The sequence below is a fragment of the Physeter macrocephalus genome, chromosome 5 (assembly GCF_002837175.3).
Source record: "Physeter macrocephalus isolate SW-GA chromosome 5, ASM283717v5, whole genome shotgun sequence".
In the NCBI taxonomy this organism is placed as follows: domain Eukaryota; kingdom Metazoa; phylum Chordata; class Mammalia; order Artiodactyla; family Physeteridae; genus Physeter; species Physeter macrocephalus.
Window position 1 is genome coordinate 35,014,584 of NC_041218.1, and position 6,000 is coordinate 35,020,583.

Genomic DNA, 6,000 nt, shown 5'->3' on the forward strand with positions numbered 1-6,000 from the left:
TTATTGGCATTTCCTATTCATTTAGTTATTTAAGTCAACAGTTCTCAATGAACGATCTGGGACCCCCTGGGAGTTCCCAAGACCCTTTCAAGGGGTTCACAAAGCCAAAACTATTTTCATAATAATACTAAGACTTCATTTGCCTCATCCTCCTCTCATTTTCTCATGAGCATACAGTGGAGTTTTCCAGAGGTTGCATAAGTGATGTCATCATCATTCTAATAATTAATGAAATGTATATTTGTCTATAATCATGTTTTTTAAATTGCCCAGTTTTGATTTGTGAATATGCTAAGTGTTAACATATACTGGGGATGGCCAAAAGGTTTGTTAAGATCTTAACGGGAAAACCCGAATGAACTTTTCGGCCAGACCCAATATTAATCCATATAAACAAAAACTCTTGAGTCCTCAGTAATTTTTAAGAATGTAAAAGAGGAATGATACCCCCAAAATTGAGAACTGCTGATTGAAACTCTGCTTTCTTTGTTTTCTCTTATGATTTAGAAGTTATATGCCTGCTTTTATTTCTACAAATATTTGCCTTTAAGGAGAAAGAACAAATATGCATAATAGTTGTAAACATCAAAAATTAAGTCACACCTGTTGACATAACTAAAATAAAAGTGGATATATTAGGTGGATAGTTTGAATTCCCCTTCACTACTCCTATGTCCACTTACTAGTTTTGGAAATTCAAATTCAAGGTATAATTAGTTTAATTTTCTTATATTATCAATCTGTTTTTCTCAAGCTGTATTTTTAACATGGCTACCATTTTGTATATAGTTTTTTCATGATAATTTTTCATATTTATTGAGTTAATAGCAGTCAATATCTTGATCAATAACAGTAAATCTTTGGAGCCATTATATAGTTGAAAATTTCTTTAAGTTGTCTTCATATAGAAATTAAAGCATGACTGGGCATAGAGTTATCATATTATGTACTTTTACTAACCCCACAAAATTCTGAATAAGTTGAACCATATCTTCTGGCTTTTAATATTGGATGGAACTCTGAGAAAAGCTTTATTTTTAAACATTGTTTGTTATGTGCTGAATCATGCTGCCCACCAAAAAAATTCATATATTGAAGTCCTAACCTCTAACACCTCAGAATATGGCTGTATTTGGAGAGAGGGTCTTTAAAAAGGTAATTAAGTTAAAATGAGGTTATTGGGGGTGGGCCTTAATCCAATATGACTGGTGTCCTTATAAGAAATAGGGATTAGGACACAAACACACAGAGGGAATACCATGTGAAAACACAGAGAAGACAGCCATCTACAAGCCCAGGAGAGAAGCTTCAGAAGAAACAAACCCTGCCAACACTTTGATCTTGAACTTCTAGCTTTCAGAACTGTGAGGAAGAAATTTCTATTGTTTAAGCCATCTAGCCTGTGGTACTTTGTTATGGGAGCCCCAGCAAACTAATACAGGTAGAAGGCTTAATTATTTTTGTCTACAACTCTGTAAAGGAATTTGTATGTAATATTATTATTCCAAGAGTTCACAACATATGATTAGCTGGTGCTGTTGAAGCTACAGTACAGAATACTACTTTTGCAGAATGTTAATTGATGTTATTTGAAAGAAGCAAATTCATGGTCGAGTAATTTTGAAAAACACCAGATAATAGCATAATTTCTTAGAGATGTTAATACACAATTTTTCATCTTGAATGTCTAAGATGGAGTACTAATTTGTTACTATTTTCTGAAACCCACCTCATTTTTTAATAGGAACAGTAATCCAATAAATATATTTTAAGAATTTAAAAAATTACTTTTAATATTTGTTGCAGAATGAGATCTTTCAATCTGTAGACTTGTATCTTTTTCCAGATACAAAAAGGATTTTTCCCTCTCCTCTTGTATCTATGGCCAATTTAGATAGAAGGTTATTGTTCCTGTCCCATTTGGTCTAATTCCTCCTTCTGAAATACCAATTGGCCATGAATACAATTTTATTTCTTCCTATTTTATATTTCTAATCTTCTCTCTTATCTTTTCATCTCTTTTGTCTTTATGCTCTGTGCTCTGGGGGAGTTTCTCAAGATTTCCTTAATTACTGATTTAATTTTATGTGGTATCAGTTTTACTCTTTTTATTCCTAAAGCTGATATATATTCAGATGTTTTATTTTCAGTTTCCTTATAACAGTTCCTTGTTTTATCCTCTCTCTTTTACATATTTTGGCTATTCATTCAGCATCCCTTTTATCTGAGACTACTTTGTCTTATTTAATATTTCATCTCGGGGCTTCCCTGGTGGCTCAGTGGTTGAGAGTCCGCCTGCCGATGCAGGGGACACGGGTTCGTGCCCCGGTCCTGGAAGATTCCACGTGCCGCGGAGCGGCTGGGCCCGTGAGCCATGGCCGCTGAGCCTGTGCGTCCGGAACCTGTTCTCCGCAACGGGAGAGACCACAACAGTGAGAGGCCCGCGTACCGCAAAAAAAAAAAAAAAAAAAAAATTTCATCTCCTCTTTCAGTGTTCATGTTCCTCCATTTAATAAGTACAAGATCTGCTTTCCCCAAAACACTTTTGTTTGCTCTAGTAAATTGTTCAGAAGTTTCTTTTTGCTTTCACTCTTGAGTAAATTTATTTTCATCTTGGGTTATGATGTAGATTCTTTTTATTGGCTTCATGATGAGTGTGTGCATTTGTGTCACGTATGCATAGGTTTATTCATGTGTTTGAGAATGCACATGCTTGTTAATAATAGGACTATTCAGGTTAGTTGTTTGCCAGTATTTGGGGTGGGAGGACTTTTCTTCATTGCCCTCATTGCTTACTCAGATGCTGTCAGCATCTACTTTAAGTTATTAAGTTATTATTAAGTTTAAGTTATTAAGTCAGAAGGCTTGCTCTCTCCCCGCATGAATTCTTGTTGTCCAGGTATTAATTATCTAATTGCAATAGCTGATACTTAATGATTACTATGTGCCAGTTATTATTCTAAGTGCTTTAGGTGTTTCCACTCATTTAAGCCTCACAAAAAAAACCTTTGGGGAACCCCAGGCACAATTAGGCTGAGTAACTTGCCCAAGGCTATGTAATTATTAAGGAGCCAAGCCTAGGTACTCGACCTCTGTGCAGTACCATCTCTCTCGCATGTGCTACTGGACTGAGATGAGGTCTCCCTCTCCCACTGCCTCTTCATCTGACCACCCAGAATTATTTCGGATATTCACCAATTATTTTTAAAAGTCCTATAATCCTTCTCTTGCTTGAAAAAATTACTTCGGAGTGTGTTGCTTACAAGTCTGTTCCTACCTTGCAACCTCCCTGCTGCAAAATTCCCATGACAAGAGGAAATGTTTTACTGGCCATGCTTTTCTATGATTGGCTTCGTTTTGTTCTTGGAAAATAGTCTTCAATTAGATACAGAAAGAGAGGTTCTGATGGGGATAATGGTGTTTAATGGTCCTGTCCAGCTCGAAAAGTATCTTTGGCGTAGTAGAGAGGTGCGTGCAGAATCCTCTCTGTTGAGACATCAGGTTTTTGGCACAAGCACACAGTGAGATTCCATGGAAAAGTCCTTCTTTGCTGCTGCCTAGCCCTGATAATCTGCCTTAGGGCTCCTTTACTTTGGTCCTGGAAATTCCTCCTGGGGTCTTGCAGACTATAAAGAACATTCCTAGTTACTAGTACTACATAAAAGGGAAAGCTTAACCTTATTATTTTACATGAGTGGCAAACCAGTCTGGTGTTCTGACTAGGCAATTTGGAGGATGGAGAACCAGGGGTTCAGTGTGGGAGTGAGGTCATTGAGGGCAAAGGATTACAATGTAGATGGGACAGTTTCAAAATGAAAAAAAACCTCTGGAACATCAAGGCCAGAACTGTCATGGAAAGGAAGAAATTAACTAAACAAGAAGGACCAATAGTGGCAGTCAGGTAAATGAGCCAGTAGAACTTAAGAGAAAATATCCACTGCGGTTATGATCTACAAAGAATATGATTTTTATATGGATATCTTTGGCTATTTTTATACCTAGAAGAAAGTTATTAAGGTCAAATAATTTAAATTAATTTATTATTAATTATATTATTAATCTATGATCATTTAAACACAACCCAAGCCCCATCATCTAAGGTGCCAAAGACTCTAACCCTAAGGCATCCTAAGAAGAGGGAGGTTCTTAACCAGAATTTTTTCTGTGGATTGATTGCATTGGACTAGGTTCATTGGACTTTCACTGAAGTGAATCATGGCATCTGTGGGACTATATCACATCTTGTATGAAATATTCAGATTTTCTATTTTGAGTGAATAGGCAAATGAAGGAGGAGGAGACTGTGGAAGGCTAGTGAATAGCAATGAAGCATAATATAGATTCATCTGGACATGCACAACAGGAGTCACAAGGCTCAGACTTGATGCCCTTGATCACTTTGAAGTAGTTGACTTCGGGCAACGTGGGATGCTTAGAGAGCCAAACAGGAGAGTATTTTCCTCCTGAATGGTTTTCCCTTTGGCCTCATGCTGATTGGGATAATTCTTGTACCAGTTTTGATCCTTCCACAGTGGACCCTCAAGTTCCACCAGAGAAGCCTGATGATCCATCAACATTCTGACAGTAACAGCTGGAACATAGGGTGTTAGTAGGGATCAAAGCTACTGAAAGCGTGACAGGAGCATTTTGGATAGAGAAGTACAGTGAGTGGTGTGTGTTCTTGGAAGTAGCAAAGTAGGTAAACTAGTTGGTTGCCAGTGGGATGTATTCTATCATATATACTTCAATCCCCTGCTCTTTCTGGCCAGAAGTCTTTGGGTGGTGAGTAAGAAATAGATACACATGAAATTGGAGGGTCTAAGTACTTGGTCTTTCAATACTTACTTGATAAACATGGAGTCCCAGGAATCAGGTCACTAGGTTACTCTTTGAAGTAAAAAATATGGTCAATAAATCACTTAATGGAAGGTATGTATGGCAGATGTCAGTGAGGGGATGAAATGTGTCATTATCATGTTGAAGATCAACCACCACTAAGATAGATTTAAGTTTATCAAAGGTGTTAGAAAAAGAATAAAATCTAGAGCAATCATATTCTGAAAATATTAGAAAATCAGAAGGACACAAAAAGTTCTTTGGCTTCTTGACCTGGTCCTTGATTTAAGCATACATGCCGTACATAGGTGGTAGCATAGTACAGTGGATGCTCCCAAAATGAAGCCCATGAAATTCCCTATGGCCTGTATTTAATATCATGAATTTTCCTCAGCCCTCTCTGCTTTTCCCACACATCCACACATATTGAGCTGTATCTTGGTGACTCTTTTTTTGTTGTTGTTGTTGTTTTTGCGGTACGCGGGCTTCTCACTGCTGTGGCCTCTCCCGTTGCGGAGCACAGGCTCCGGAGCTGCTGTGGCCTCTCCCGTTGCGGAGCACAGGCTCCGGAAGCGCAGGCTCAGCGGCCATGGCTCACGGGCCTAACCTTTCCGCGGCATGTGGGATCTTCCCGGACCGGGGCACGAACCCGTGTCCCCTGCATCGGCAGGCGGACTCTCAACCACTGCGCCACCAGGGAAGCCCTTGGTGACTCTTAAAATGCTACTGCGACTAGATATTTATTTGTAGTTTCTTTCAGGTTATAATGAATAGCTAAAAATTTCCTAACAGAGCTTATCATAAGGTGAGAGTAAGCACACCACCTTCTTGTACTGCCTTTGGTAGAAGCAACCACTCTGTGCTTTCGGTTGTTTCCTTCTGAACCTGGAGCTCAAAATGCCCTGAGCACCAGCACATACAAAGGTGTACTACATTCTAGTACATGCAGTTTTTCAACCTGAGTGATATCAGCCTTATTTAGAATCTTGACATTTACTTTATGGTAGAAACTACTGGTTCAACAAAATACAATTTTTTTTTTTTTTTTCGATACGCGGGCCTCTCACTGTTGTGGCCTCTCCCGTTGTGGAGCACAGGCTCCGGACGCGCAGGCTCAGCGGCCATGGCTCACGGGCCCAGCCCCTCTGCGGCATGTGGGATCTT